General features: G+C 42.9%; 1 long non-coding RNA gene across 1 annotated transcript; it reads left to right on the top strand.

The window, feature by feature from the left end:
• Window positions 1-1,643: 1,643 nt before the first annotated feature.
• LOC124284149 lies at window positions 1,644-9,751 on the top strand. The gene is made up of 3 exons (XR_006900478.1): window positions 1,644-1,732; window positions 4,263-4,267; window positions 9,734-9,751. It is a non-coding gene; the product is annotated as an uncharacterized LOC124284149 (long non-coding RNA).
• The last annotated feature ends 5,086 nt before the right edge of the window (window positions 9,752-14,837 follow it).

Raw genomic sequence — 14,837 nt, 5'->3', positions numbered from 1 at the left:
AAGAAAATATTAGGAAGCGATATAATCATGCTAGTTCTGCCGGAACATGTCATGTAGTGTTTGAAAGAATATATGAACAGTTGTACATTTCCAACAATGTGAAATCCAAACATATCTAGTTTTTAAAAAGTAAGGGTCTAACTGACACCAAATTATATTTTGCATTTTCATCAGGTGTTCTAACTTTGAAATGAGTACACTGTCAATAGGGTTATCCAACTAATGAAGAAACATTACGGATTCACCTGGAACAGCCTTGTTTGATGCGGACTTACCCACGCCCATAAAACACTTGAAATATGAAACCTCTTTCAACCTCTCCACGGTAGCTTTAGCTAGATATGTGCAATATATATAAAAGAACAGACTGAAGCCCTACAAAAACAAATGAACTCATTTTCTATCAACAGTTGGTACTAGTGGTTCAAGCGCTAAGGGGCTTTGTGGAAGTGGTGTCCCCAGTGGTTATTGCTAAAATCGGCGTTCAAACGTCACGCCCAAGGCGAACAGGTTCGAATCCAAACATGAGTATAATTTTGGCTGCAATAATCTGGTATGTTTATTTCATTCTGAGCGATTTTCTTCTCCATTTCCAAACACGATATTAGTTTTGTCTTTCGTCAAGTTTCCATTTTGACCAAAATAATCGTAAAACAAACAAGTGTTTGTGTAAACTCAAAGACAACTAACGTCATCAGCAAAAGAGTGAGTTCAGTTTTACGCCGCACTCAGCAGTATTCCAGCTATATGGCGGCGGTCTGTAAATAATCAAGTCTGGACCAGACAATCTAGTGATCAACAGCATGAGCATCGATCTACGCAATTGGGGTACGATGATATGTGTCCAACCAAGTCAGTGACCACCATACGTTAGTCGCCTCTTACGACAAGCATGGGTTACTGAAGGTACATTCTAACCCGGACCTTCAGCAAGAAGCAGAAGTATGACTGAAATACTCAGTAGGTACATTGGCTGTATATTTCATTAATGAACTCGTTTATGAAGAAAATAAACAACAATGGACTTAGATCACAGCCTTGACGGACACCATACAGTAATATCTGTAACATTGCTACTACTGTCAAGGACGATCAACGAGTTCTTGAGTTGAATGGAGATCCAGTATAGATCAACTTGATGTGAATCGCTTACATACTTAACCAAACAAATTAAAAACTTCACACTTGTAAAATCTTATATACAATGAGTGAGTGAGTGAGTTTAGTTTTACGCCGAAACAGCAATATTGTAGCGGTCTGTAAATAATCGTAGTCTGGAACAGACAATCCTATTGTACAACGTAGCATGATTACGTCATCTGCGCAATTGGGAACCGATGACGTCATGCCATTGATCAGTTAGCCGATCTTGAATTAAACATGAAAGCCTGGGTTACTCCTCGTTGTGTCTTGCAGACATTCATGTGTCTTAGGAACACCTGAATACCGAGTACATTACACTGTTGACAATACAGACGATGAAAAGTGGATTGCGGCGTCGTTCTATCGGAACAAGAAGACATGGTCATCAATATCCCACGCCAGTGTTCTGTTCCCATCTTGACAACTATTCATTCTTCCTACAAACACGGTTTCCGTTTCCTAACTCAATCATGTCCTGAAAGCACATATCAAACTTGTTTTCCTTATCTATACAGGTTTTCCAGAAAATCTGTCCCCCTTGGGGATAACGTGCACTAAGTCAAGAAACGCATGACAAGGGCCATAAATTGTTAAAGAATCGTAACACGGTTTCCGTTTTCGAACTCCCACGCATTCATGTCTTGAAAACACCTACCAAATTTGGGTTACCTATCTACAACGGTTTTTGAGAAAACCTGTCCCCATTATCTCGGACGGACGGACAGAGCTCAAACCAAAACTGCAGGACGTTCGACGTTCGTGACTGCCACACTCAGAAATGACCTGCTGAACGCCAGTGGCGTTAACGTTAACAATCTATCTTACAGTCCGTTTGATTTCATTTGAGACTGATGAATTGCTGTAACATATGTTATATTTGGGATTACACTTTCTTAGTAATGTACAGATTCTAGTACTTTTTAAGGGGTTGAGTCCCATCCGGGATTCGAACCCACACCCTCAGAGTCAGGCACCTAATCGCCAGCACACAAAGTCAGACGCCTAGATCGCTCAGCCACCGCAGCTTCCACAAAAATGGAAGTCGGACAACTGATAGTCTAGACTGCGGACTTTGTGTACCCCTCCGATAAGTGTTAATTGGCATGGCTCAACCCAAAGAAAGTACTAGAATCTATACTTTACTAAGAAAGTGTAATCCAAAATATAACATATGTTACATTTGATCACTTTCTAAAATGGCATTGTGTATTTCGATGAATTGCTCACTAACACAAAATCTAATGTTTGCAACAAAACCAAATTATGCAGTCACTTGAAATTCTGATGGTTTAAACTCTGATGGTCTAAACTCTGAAGGTCTAAAGTGTCAATGATGATCTGTGTCATAATTTTTGACACCTGAATAAAAAAGGTGTTTAACAAACGATCGTTATTTTGATGTCACTTTTTGCTATTTTTTTATTTTATTTTTTTTTTTGCTGGAAGAACAGCCAGGTGTGCGGGTTGCACGTGTGAAATTGCAATTTCACTGCACACTCTTGATTACCTGGCTGTTGCAATTATTAGATTTTGTGTTAGTGAGCAATTCATGGTAAGACTTCCGCCCGTATCCCCCCTAAATTTTAACGATGAGTTGGATATGCCTTACAGCATGTTCAGATACAAATAACGAAACACGTTAAAACTCATCCTTATCAGATGAGGAATATATACTCAGCAGCAAAAAAACCCACGTCAGTACGAATTCAAAATTAGATAGGCACTGTAATCAAATCATTACAGAAATGGACATAATAAGCGGATCAAAAACATTTTATGTGTACAATATCTTGACACATCAATGAATAACTCGGCACCATTTCAAGACATTACGTAAACGTTTGCAGTCCATTCAGACTCTTGACTTCAGTATCTAGTGTGACCACCACGAGCGGCAATAACTGCAGCACAGCGTCTATGCATGGAGTGCACCAATCGATTGATGAAGGCCATTGGCACCTGGAACCACACTCTGAGAAAGGCCTGGCGCAAGAAATCAGCTGTGTTCGGCGTTGGTATGACATTATTCAGTCTCCTCTGAATTTCATCCAAAGACATTCAATTGGGTTTAAATCAGGACTAAGGGCTGGTCACTGCATAATGTTGACACCGTTCTGCTGTAGGAAGTCTCGTGCAGCTCTGGCAGTATGGGCCCGGGCGTTATCATGCTGGAAAATGTTGTTCCGGTGACGTGCGAAATGTGGTTTGACGTGCGAAATGTGGTATGACGTGGGGTCTGAGAGCTTGGTCGATGTAGCGCACCGCTGTGATGCCGCCTCCTCTCCCTGAACCAAGGTTCTGGAACATCACAGGACCCACTCTCTGGTTCAGGCCTATTCAACCCCATACCATGATGCTTGCACCTCCCCATGAGTCTCTTTCCATAACACATTGGTCTGAGTAACGCTGGCCACCTCGTCGCCATATTCTTGTTCTGCCATCTGCAGTTGATACGCAGTACCGACTCTCATCTGTGAACAGAACAATTCTCCATTGCCTGTATCTCCAGTTTTGGTGTTGTAGGGCGAAGTGTAGACGTTCGCGCCGATGACGAGGGGTGAGGATAGGTCCACGGTAAGGTCTACGGCAATGTAGGTTCCCGCTGTTAAGACGTCGGCGTACTGTAAGAGTACTGATTGGTCTTCCGCACAGGTGTTCCCACTGTCTGGAGTGCTCGTTCGGATGCCTGCATGAAGGGATTCTGTACATGCTGTCGCACAACATGGCGGTTTTGTCTTGTGGTCACCCTTGGTCTGCCAGTACGGGGGCGATCATTTGTGGTGATGGTGGACCCGGAAACGTTGCTGCAGCCAGTAGATGGTCCGAACATTGACCTGGAAGTGATTGGCAAAGGCTTGTGCAGTGTGGCCAGCTTCAAGTCTTCCTAGCGCCTGGTTCCTCTGAGCTGTCGTGAGTCGCGGCATCCTGCTGACGTTGTAATGTGAATGTTTCAACCAGGTTTGGGGGTGCATTTTATAGGGCTGGTCCTTGTGAACAGCACGTGCAGCCTGAGTTCCATGAAAAACATGGAGAACACCGTACCATTTCCGAGATCAGGTTACGTTTTGTGACATTTCCTGGGTTCAATTCTGAGTTTGGGAAAGAATGTCTTTGCTCAGGTAAAGTTGGAGATGTTGTCAAAAATATACTATCAAAACATGAAATGAGTTTACAGTTTATCCGTTTCTGCGAAGGAAAATTCCAAACTGACGTTTCTTCTGCTGCTTAGTATATACTTAGGTCATATGATTTGACTAAAGTACTGTCGGAAATAGTAAAAACTGTGTGTGTGTGTGTGTGTGTGTGTGTGTGTGTGTGTGTGTGTTTGTGTGTATTCACATTTACATCCACAATTTATGTAGTTAATATGTGAAAGTGTGAAATACCTGTTAAACAAAGTTCGGCCTAACTACAGTCTCAGTGGTAGGGATATAGGAAACGTCAAAAAAAAAAGAAGACTTTACTGAGGAGAGATTAGTGCAAAATGAGCAATGTGGTTTTTACGAAGTCCAAAGCGACAAATTTGGAACAGACCATGGCTTTATGCAGATTAATGTGCGATGACAATGTATTACAAAAGACAATATTTAAATGCCCATTTTGCAGTTAGTCTTAGCTTCATTATAAACGATAGCTGACGTAAAAACTTTAATACTGAAATTATTAAGGATGTAGCTACCATGGAGTCTCACTATCACTATAAGAACAAACAGGTAGGAGGGTCGTCTCAAAAGCAAACCCAGGACGGGTGTCGCTGGCGGTGGATGGGGTCGTACGGGGGAATAGATATATCAGCTAAGACAAGATAATCCTTTAGTGGAATAAAACTGGGAAAGCAAATGGTATGTCATACAATTTACAAATAATATTTAAGCTTTGCTATGGGTATCATACTCTTTTTACATATCTCAACATAAACTTTATGAAAGAAAGACATAAAATGTCAAACAATAGATGAAACATATTCAACTCATATGAAATAGCATAAAATATCTTTGACATGACCCCTTGCGCCTGTAGGCAGCACGTGCATTTCATGCCAGAGGAGTCGACGATCCGTCGTCATACCTGGCTGAGCGACCTAATTGTCATCTATAGTCTGATCTATTGTTTTCAATAGCTATTCGTATTTTACGAGTAAACATGCTTTTCTAGATATCCTATTACACATCCCACTGAACGCCGATGTGTGTGTGTGTGTGTGTGTGTGTGTGTGTGTGTGTGTGTGTGTGTGTGTGTGTGTGCGCGTGCGTGCGTGCAGGCGGAAGTCTTTCCATCAATTCCTAAATGACAGCTATCCTGTCACTAAATGCCAGTCTAAGCTAGACCTGTCGCTGTTGAGCCTGAAACGTTTGTCTGCCATATAAATCACATTGCGAGGCAAATCAATGTATCTCTGGCTATATTTAACGGGCGCTTCTTTCATTTTCAAAGATCTCTTTCATCAAAGTACAAAAATACAGGTAATTTCATCTGCAGATACCAATCGGAACATGCATTTGTATTATGAAATAAATACAAGTGAACTAAAGACGTTATTTTGTTTGTTGTTTAAAACCTTACTCGGCAAATTGACAGCTCTTTATGACAGCGGTCTTTAAATAATCGTGTCTGGACCAGACACCACGGTGATTCACGAGCAATGATCTACGATATACGATGGAATGCAAACATGTCAGGGAGCCTGATCAGCAAATTATTAAATATAAAGTATTTCTCCACGCCATTCAAAATATTTATGTACCGCACCCTCAGCATGGTTTTCAAAAGTTCAGTTGAATGTGTGAGGTTTTACGCCGCTTAGATATATTCCAGCAATAATTATCACGTCGGGGGACAGAAATGGACTTCACACATTGTACTCGTGGGGAATCAAACCCGGAGCATCGGCGTAACGAGGGAACGCTTTAACCACTGTGTGCTCCCACTATCAGTCTAAAATATTTAGGTATGTTGTGAGTGAGTGAGTGAGTGAGTAAGGTGTAGTTTAACGCCGCACTCATGGCGGATGTTATGTTATGAACAGTTGATAATCTCATAGTGTCGTTTCTTTATAATTTAAGACAAACCTACTATCAACCATTTTGTTGTCTAACGTTAAATCAGTCAGATGAAGCACAGTTGAAGATAATTGACTCACTGTCATAATGAATTAAAGCCTCCACTTGTCTGAATATACAACAGAAGCCCTCCAATCGGAACGGAAGGAACTCTTTCCTCATTTTCAACGAAGTTCACCCTCAAACAGTTTGGTTCCACAGGAACTGATCGAATTAGTTTAGTGCAACAATATTCTTCTAGCAATATAAGTGTGTGTGTGTGTGTGTGTGTGTGTGTGTGTTTCACCAGAAATACGCTTCAAACATTGAACCCATTTGGAGAATCGAACCTGGGTCTTCGACGTGAAGAGAAAGATCTTTTTAACCACATAACTACCACCACCGCCCATTTCAGACGAGAATCACGATGTACATTGAAAGCACCTGTTGACATAGAATATCTCCTTTTGACTTGTAAACAATACCAAAAACACCCCGACCCTTTAATATCTGTGCACGTGGATATTCCGTGGACATTACTTCACCACGTATTTTGACTGGGTCTTTGGTTCAAGTTGGATAATGTCCCATAGTCACGATTATTTCAGCACATGGGGCTGGTTCGATGCCGTTAGTCGTTAGAGAATTGGTGTAATGCTGCAAAAATATTCGTGACATTGAGGACCATATCCTGCATTAACATCAAAGAATTCAACATTCATTCAAACTCTCACATACCTGAAAAACGTAAGCCCCATATTCCAGGTGTTATCAAGACAGAAGGGTACGTACTGAATGCACGAGACGTTGTTGCAGATTATTGTCAGGTGACCTGTCTCCCGAGCAATTGCACGGACTGCAGGCGCAAGATCCCCGGATGTACTTATTGCCCACACGTAAGGTGCGCTGTGCGTGCCAATTCGGAAAAAAACGTGCATAATGGTGACAGGTGACCCACAGAAATGTTCATAATCAATTAAAATATACCCTGTGACATGACCTCTTATTAACCGAGTTGTGGATGAAAAACAAGACTGAGAAGGTTTATATAGTAACAAAAGTCTCCCAAATGCGTCATTTTCAAATTGTTCAACGTTTAGAGAATCGGGGTTACTTGTCCAGTAGCGAGTGAGTGAGCTTTACGCCGCTTTAGCAATATTCCAGCAATATCACTGCGGGGGACACCCGAAATGTGCTTCACATATTGTACCTATGTGAGGAATCGAACCCAGGTCTTCGGTGTGACGAGCGAACGCTTTAGCCACTAGGATACCGCACCGCTCCTATCGTCCAGTAGACAGAGCGTCAACCCAGTGAGCCTAAGGTCGGTGTTCGATCCCCGGTCATGTTATACCAAAAGTCGTTAAAAGATGACACGTTGCTTTATAAGTGAAATAATCTTAAATGGACGTTATATACTATCTCACTTCACCTAGCATTCTTGAAGATCTGGGGGCGGTGGGGTAGCCTAATGGTTAAAGCGTCGGTTCGTCACACTGACGACCCGGGTTCGAATCCCCACATGGGCACAATGTGTGAAGCCCATTTATGGTGTCCCCCGCCTTGATATTGCTGGAATATTGCTAAAATCGGCGTAAAATCCACCTCACTCACTCATTCACTTGAAGATCTGGGTTGAACTGGTCTTCAGCAAGTCATGTCTTCAAAGGCGACTAACGGGATCGGGTGGTCAGGCTCAATAACTTGGCTGATCACGTTATCGTTTCTCATTTGGCGAACATCAATTCTCATGATGTCAATCACTGGATTGTCCGGTCCAGACTTATCAGGGATGGGGCGTTAAACAACAAACACACCTCATATCCAGTTGTGTAGGACCTGTTTATCCCATGAAGATGAGTCATTAATTGTACGACTGCACCATATTAACAGACAAAAGAAAATAATTCATTCCAAAGAAAAACGATGGACAAAGTCACATTACATATCTATTTATTCACTTTTAAATTCTCGAAACACCGAAACCATTAATAATTTAGCTAAATATATTTTCCATGTGTTTAAACAACGAGGAGAACTGCAAACTCTAACTTACTGTTACATTGCTTTGAATGTTTAATGAATATGTACAGTGGGTCGTATGGCCTTTAATACGAATATACATATTCAGTTTAAACAGTGCTGTTCAGTAGACTGATCATCATTTGCCATGTTGTATAAATTACGCTTAAATGACACATGTATACTATTTGCTTGAAACGACACGGCGCTGGGGTGTATACAAACTGTAATACATTTAAAATCTACAGAAAATAGCAGCAGTTTCGGAGTTTTGCTTGTACAGAGTTGTTCCCCTTTGACTACTTGAAGAGCCACGTCCTGCTGTTTGACGCAATGTGTTTATGTTGACGAAATTGATTGAGTATCAATAAATTCTCATCAGCCGAACGCCAACATTCTAGATCTAATGCATCTTATTTTAATTTGCCACACAACTGATCGGTTTGTCTTTTTATCGATCTCTATAAAACCGCATCTTTTACGTTCGATAGTCTCTTGATCCAGTGTGAAAGATCTGATTTTAAAGGAATAGACCCTTGTATACCTGACTACGTTTTTTTTTAATTGAGTACAATTTTGACGTTGTAGTTATGGGACCCGAATGTGACTGAATTAGTTTATTACGCTGACCTCCCAAATTCCTATGTTAAAATTACGTATTTTGTATGTGTAAAATTCATTCTATTAAGGACACTAAATTGTTATTGTTATTATGAAAACAATATTCAGACAACAAATTAGAGACTAAAATTAGTAGAGGGAATCAAACAGATTATTGCCGATGAATAAGTACACCAACAAATAATTGAAATTGAAATTTCTCAGAACTTGCGCTTTGCAAGAGTTGTTTCCCTTTGACCATAACCCTCTGTGGCGAAGTTACCTCCCTTTCCCCATACACATCTTCCAGCATATTTCGATATCGTGCGTCATATTCAGGCTAGAAACACCCAAACGAGTGAGCTATTTTACCGTCAATAAAGTTATATGAAAGAAACTTCTTCAAACTCCAACTCTAGAATTAATTCGTAATTCAACCGACGTAACGTTACAAGCTAGTTAAATATTAACTCTGCCGGGTAACGAATAGTCTGCCATACAGACCCTTAAACAAATATACTCATGCCAATAATGGTTGTCAAACCCTCCCCACCCAAAACCCCACACACCTCAAACCCCCACTCCCACACCCCTCTCCAATTAAAAAAATGAAGAGGGTGGCAACCATTATTGGCATGAGTATATATGCAAGAAAACCCATACAAGTCTAGCAAATGTGACAAGTTTTACATTTCCACAGTTTCAGGAAATAAAGAAAATCTCTGGGCTCCTCTCATTATATTTTATGATTATTGTTTTATGAACAATATTTTTCTGTACAATATGTTCATTTCAGATACGAGATGTTGGTCTAGGTAACAACATACATGTATATTAATTATAAGGTTTCAGAATGTTCCAAATATTGACACAAACTATGACATGACTCTGAAACAAAACAAATAATAATGGATTAATTTCTTTCAAAGGACTGACTGACTGACTGAGTTTGGTTTTACGCCGCTTTTAGCAATATTCCAGCAACATCACGGCGGGGGACACCGGAAATGGGCTTCACACATTGTACCAATGTGGGGATTCGAACCCGGGTCTTTGGCGTGACGAGCCAACGCTTTAACCATTAGGCTACCCCACCGCCCTCTTTCCAAGGAAGCCTTCAGCCCTAGCTGCATCCCCATTCGACCTAAATGCCCCACACGTTAAAGCGCATGACCTTAAGGTACAGGGTCATTATTTAACATAAAGGTCAATTAGAGATAATATACTGACCCCGGTCGAGACCCAGGCTAGTTAAGGAATCGGTCATGCCTGAAACGTTTTGCTAATTATTATCAATTTTAATAATAATTATTATTTTCGTTTTGGTTAAAATATAATATTTGCCCGCGTTCGGGAAGAATCGAAAGAAGAATAAGCTTCATTTATGCAGCTGCTTGCACACGGCTTATAACAACACTAAGGGGCGGTGGGGTAGCCTAGTGGTTAAAGCGTTCGCTCGTCACGCTGAAGACCCGGGTTCGATTCCCCACATGGTTACAACGTGTGAAGCCCATTTCTGATGTCCCCCGCCGTGATATTGCTGGAATATTGCTAAAAGCGGCGTAAAAAACTTATTCCACTCACTCATTCACTATAACAAAACTAAATATACAGGTAGTGTAAAATTGTATAAATATGATTATCTAGTGGCTTCCATGCTTAACTTGATTTTTCTTGTAAAGACAAACGTATGGTAAAACTCTTACGTTGATAGTTTGACAGACTTTTAGCACATATAAATGATTTTAATCTATAGAGTCCAAAATGCTCCTGCGGTAGTGAGAAATGGTCATTTGTCAGCCATCTGAACTTGTCTGATATTTCCTCACTAATACCTCAAAGGGTTTCCTAACTTTATGTTATGATATTTCCATTGTGGAACGTACCGTTTCTCTGTTTCGCCTTTTGTATCAAAAGATAAGAGTAAAAGATTTTGCTGTAATGCTGTACAGACGCCATTGGGGTTTTAAATATCTTGAATTCTTTTTCATCGTTATTTTTGTTCTGAAACAGCTAATGCAGAAAAAGACATCGCGTTTTCATATTTAAGGTGCCGAGGTTTGGTTGTATACTAGACGAGGCGTCGAGCTTGGGTGTATACTAGACGATGTTTGGGTGTATACTAGACGACACGTCGAGGTTTGGCAGTTCACTGGACAAGGCGCCGAGGTTTGGGTGTATACTAGACAAGGTACCGAGGTCTGGCTGTATACTAGACAAGGTACCGAGGTTTGGCTGTATACTAGACAAGGTACCGAGGTCTGGCTGTATACTAGACAAGGCGCCGAGGTCTGGCTGTATACTAGACAAGGCGTCGAGGTTTGGCTGTATACTAGACAAGGCGCCGAGGTTTGGGTGTATACTAGACAAGGCGCCGAGGTTTGGGTGTATACTAGACAAGGCACCGAGGTTTTGCTGTATATTAGACAAGGCCCCGAGGTTTGGCTGTATACTAGACAAGGCGCCGAGGACCGGCTGTATACTAGACAAGGCGCCGAGGTTTGGCTGTATACTAGACAAGGCGCCGAGGTTTGGCTGTATACTAGACAAGGCGCCGAGGTTTGGCTGTATACTAGACAAGGCGCCGAGGTTTGGCTGTATACAAGACAAGGCGCCGAGGTTTGGCTGTATACTAGACAAGGCGCCGAGGTTCGGCTGTATACTAGACAAGGCGCCGAGGTTTGACTGTATACTAGACAAGGCGCCGAGGTTTGGCTGTATACTAGTCAAGGCGCCGAGGTTTGGCTGTATACTCTGACAAGGCGCCGAGGTTTGACTGTATACTCAGACAAGGCGCCGAGGTTTGGCTGTATACTCAGACAAGGCGCCGAGGTTTGGCTGTATACAAGACAAGGCGCCGAGGTTTGGCTGTATACTAGACAAGGCGCCGAGGTTCGGCTGTATACTAGACAAGGCGCCGAGGTTTGACTGTATACTAGACAAGGCGCCGAGGTTTGGCTGTATACTAGTCAAGGCGCCGAGGTTTGGCTGTATACTTGACAAGGCGCCGAGGTTTGACTGTATACTAGACAAGGTACCGAGGTTTGGGCTGTATATTAGACCAGGCGCCGACGCCGGGTTATATTATATACCATGACTACCACCACATCACCTAGTTCTGTTTGAAGTGGAAACAACGTCAGTCCAGACAAAAATAAACAAAAACCAAAAACACAGACAAAAAATCCCCCAAACCTCCAAGAAGAATGGTCTTTGTTAACGATATTTCTGCATTCGATTTAACATATAAAATTGTGAACTCCAGTTAGTCAGTTATCTATTATTCAAAATAAGAAATTGTTTCAATTAATGACACGGAACGGAAATCAGATGAGCAGAAGGTCAAATTCCAGGCGCATAGTCTCATTACATCATGCCTGTTCAGGGCAACTAACCATGGACAAGGGTGGCCTTTTGTCTCTTCTCTGAAAGGTCACCCAGTTGCCCTCCATTACTGATCCAAGAGCAAAAATGCATAAAAAGGTGATAAAACAAACAGTTCCATTATCAACACTTTACCACATTGCGTTCTTATTTTCATCACTCTCGCATCCCATTCTCACCCTTGTCAACTCTAGCATCCCATCTCGCCCCTTGTCAACTCTAGGATCTCATTCTCACCCTTGTCAACTCTAGGATCCCATCTCGCCCCTTGTCAACTCTAGCATCCCATCTCATCCCTTGTCAACTCTAGTACCCCATTCTCATCCCTTGTCAACTCTAGCATCCCATCTCATCCCTTGTCAACTCTAGCATCCCATTCTCACCCTTGTCAAATCTAGCATCCCATCTCGCCCCTTGTCAACTCTAGCATCCCATCTCATCCCTTGTCAACTCTAGCATCCCATTCTCACCCTTGTCAACTCTAGCATCCCATCTCGCCCCTTGTCAACTCTAGCATCCCATTCTCACCCTTGTCAACTCTAGGATCCCATTCTCACCCTTGTCAACTCTAGCATCCCATCTCGCCCCTTGTCAACTCTAGCATCCCATCTCATCCCTTGTCAACTCTAGCATCCCATTCTCACCCTTGTCAACTCTAGGATCCCATTCTCACCCTTGTCAACTCTAGCATCCCATCTCGCCCCTTGTCAACTCTAGCATCCCATCTCATCCCTTGTCAACTCTAGCATCCCATCTCACCCTTGTCAACTCTAGCATCCCATCTCGCCCCCTTTGTCAACTCTAGCATCCCATCTCACCCTTGTCAACTCTAGCATCCCATCTCGCCCCTTGTCAACTCTAGCATCCCATTCTCACCCTTGTCAACTCTAGCATCCCATCTCGCCCCTTGTCAGCTCTAGCATCCCATTCTCACCCTTGTCAACTCTAGCATCCCATCTCATCCCTTGTCAACTCTAGCATCCCATCTCTCGCCCTCTTTGTCAACTTCTAGCATCCCATCTCATCCCTTTGTCAACTCTAGCATCCCATCCTCGCCCCTTGTCAAGCTCTAGCATCCCATTCTCACCCTTGTCTACTCTAGGATCCCATTCTCACCCTTGTCAACTCTAGCATCCCATCTCGCCATCCCCTTGTCAAGCTCTAGCATCCCATCTCATCCCTTGTCGACTCTAGCACCCCATTCTCATCCCTTGTCAACTCTAGGATCCCATCTCATCCCTTGTCAACTCTAGCACCCCATTCTCATCCCTTGTCAACTCTAGGATCCCATCTCATCCCTTGTCAACTCTAGCACCCCATTCTCATCCCTTGTCAACTCTAGCATCCCATCTCGCCCTTGTCAACTCTAACATCCCATCTCTCGCCCCTTTTGTCAACTCTAGCATCCCATCTCACCCTTGTCAACTCTAGCACCCCATTCTCACCCTTGTCAACTCTAGCATCCCATTCTCACCCTTGTCAACTCTAGCATCCCATCTCGCCCCTTGTCAACTCTAGCACCCCATTCTCATCCCTTGTCAACTCTAGGATCCCATCTCATCCCTTGTCAACTCTAGCATCCCATCTCGCCCCTTGTCAACTGTTGGATCTCATTCTCACCCTTGTCAACTCTAGCATCCCATTCTCACCCTTGTCAACTCTAGCATCCCATTCTCACCCTTGTCAACTCTAGCATCCCATCTCGCCCCTTGTCAACTCTAGGATCTCATTCTCACCCTTGTCAACTCTAGCATTCCATTCTCACCCTTGTCAACTCTAGCATCCCATTCTCACCCTTGTCCACTCTAGCATCCCATTCTTACCCTTGTCAACTCTAGCATCCCATTCTCGCCCCTTGTCAACTCTAGGATCTCATTCACGCCCCTTGTCAACTCTAGCATCCCATTCTCACCCTTGTCAACTCTAGCATCCCATCTCGCCCCTTGTCAACTCTAGCATCCCATCTCGCCCCTTGTCAACTCTAGCATCCCATTCTCACCCTTGTCCACTCTAGGATCTCATTCTCACCCTTGTCAGCTCTAGCATCCCATCTTACCCTTGTCAACTCTAGCATCTCATTCTCACCCTTGTCAACTCTAGCATCCCATTCTCACCCTTGTCAACTCTAGCATCCCATCTCGCCCTTGTCAACTCTAGCATCCCATTCTCACCCTTGTCCACTCTAGGATCTCATTCTCACCCTTGTCAGCTCTAGCATCCCATCTCACCCTTGTCAACTCTAGCATCCCATTCTCACCCTTGTCAACTCTAGGATCTCATTCTCACCCTTGTCAACTCTAGCATCCAATTCTCACCCTTGTCAACTCTAGGATCCCATTCTCACCCTTGTCAACTCTAGGATCTCATTCTCACCCTTGTCAACTCTAGCATCCAATTCTCACCCTTGTCAACTCTAGGATCCCATTCTCACCCTTGTCAACTCTAGGATCTCATTCTCGCCCCTTGTCAACTCTAGCATCCCATTCTCACCCTTGTCAACTCTAGGATCTCATTCTCACCCTTTTCAACTCTAGCATCCCATTCTCATCCCTTTTCCACTCTAGCATCCCATTCACACCCTTGTCCACTCTAGCATCCCATCTCACCCTTTTCCACTCTAGCATCCCATTCTCACCCTTGTCAACTCTA

This window comes from Haliotis rubra, unplaced genomic scaffold (assembly GCF_003918875.1).
Source record: "Haliotis rubra isolate DU_JTF1 unplaced genomic scaffold, ASM391887v1 Scf33, whole genome shotgun sequence".
NCBI lineage: Eukaryota > Metazoa > Mollusca > Gastropoda > Lepetellida > Haliotidae > Haliotis > Haliotis rubra.
This window is presented reverse-complemented; position numbering and strand designations above follow the sequence as displayed.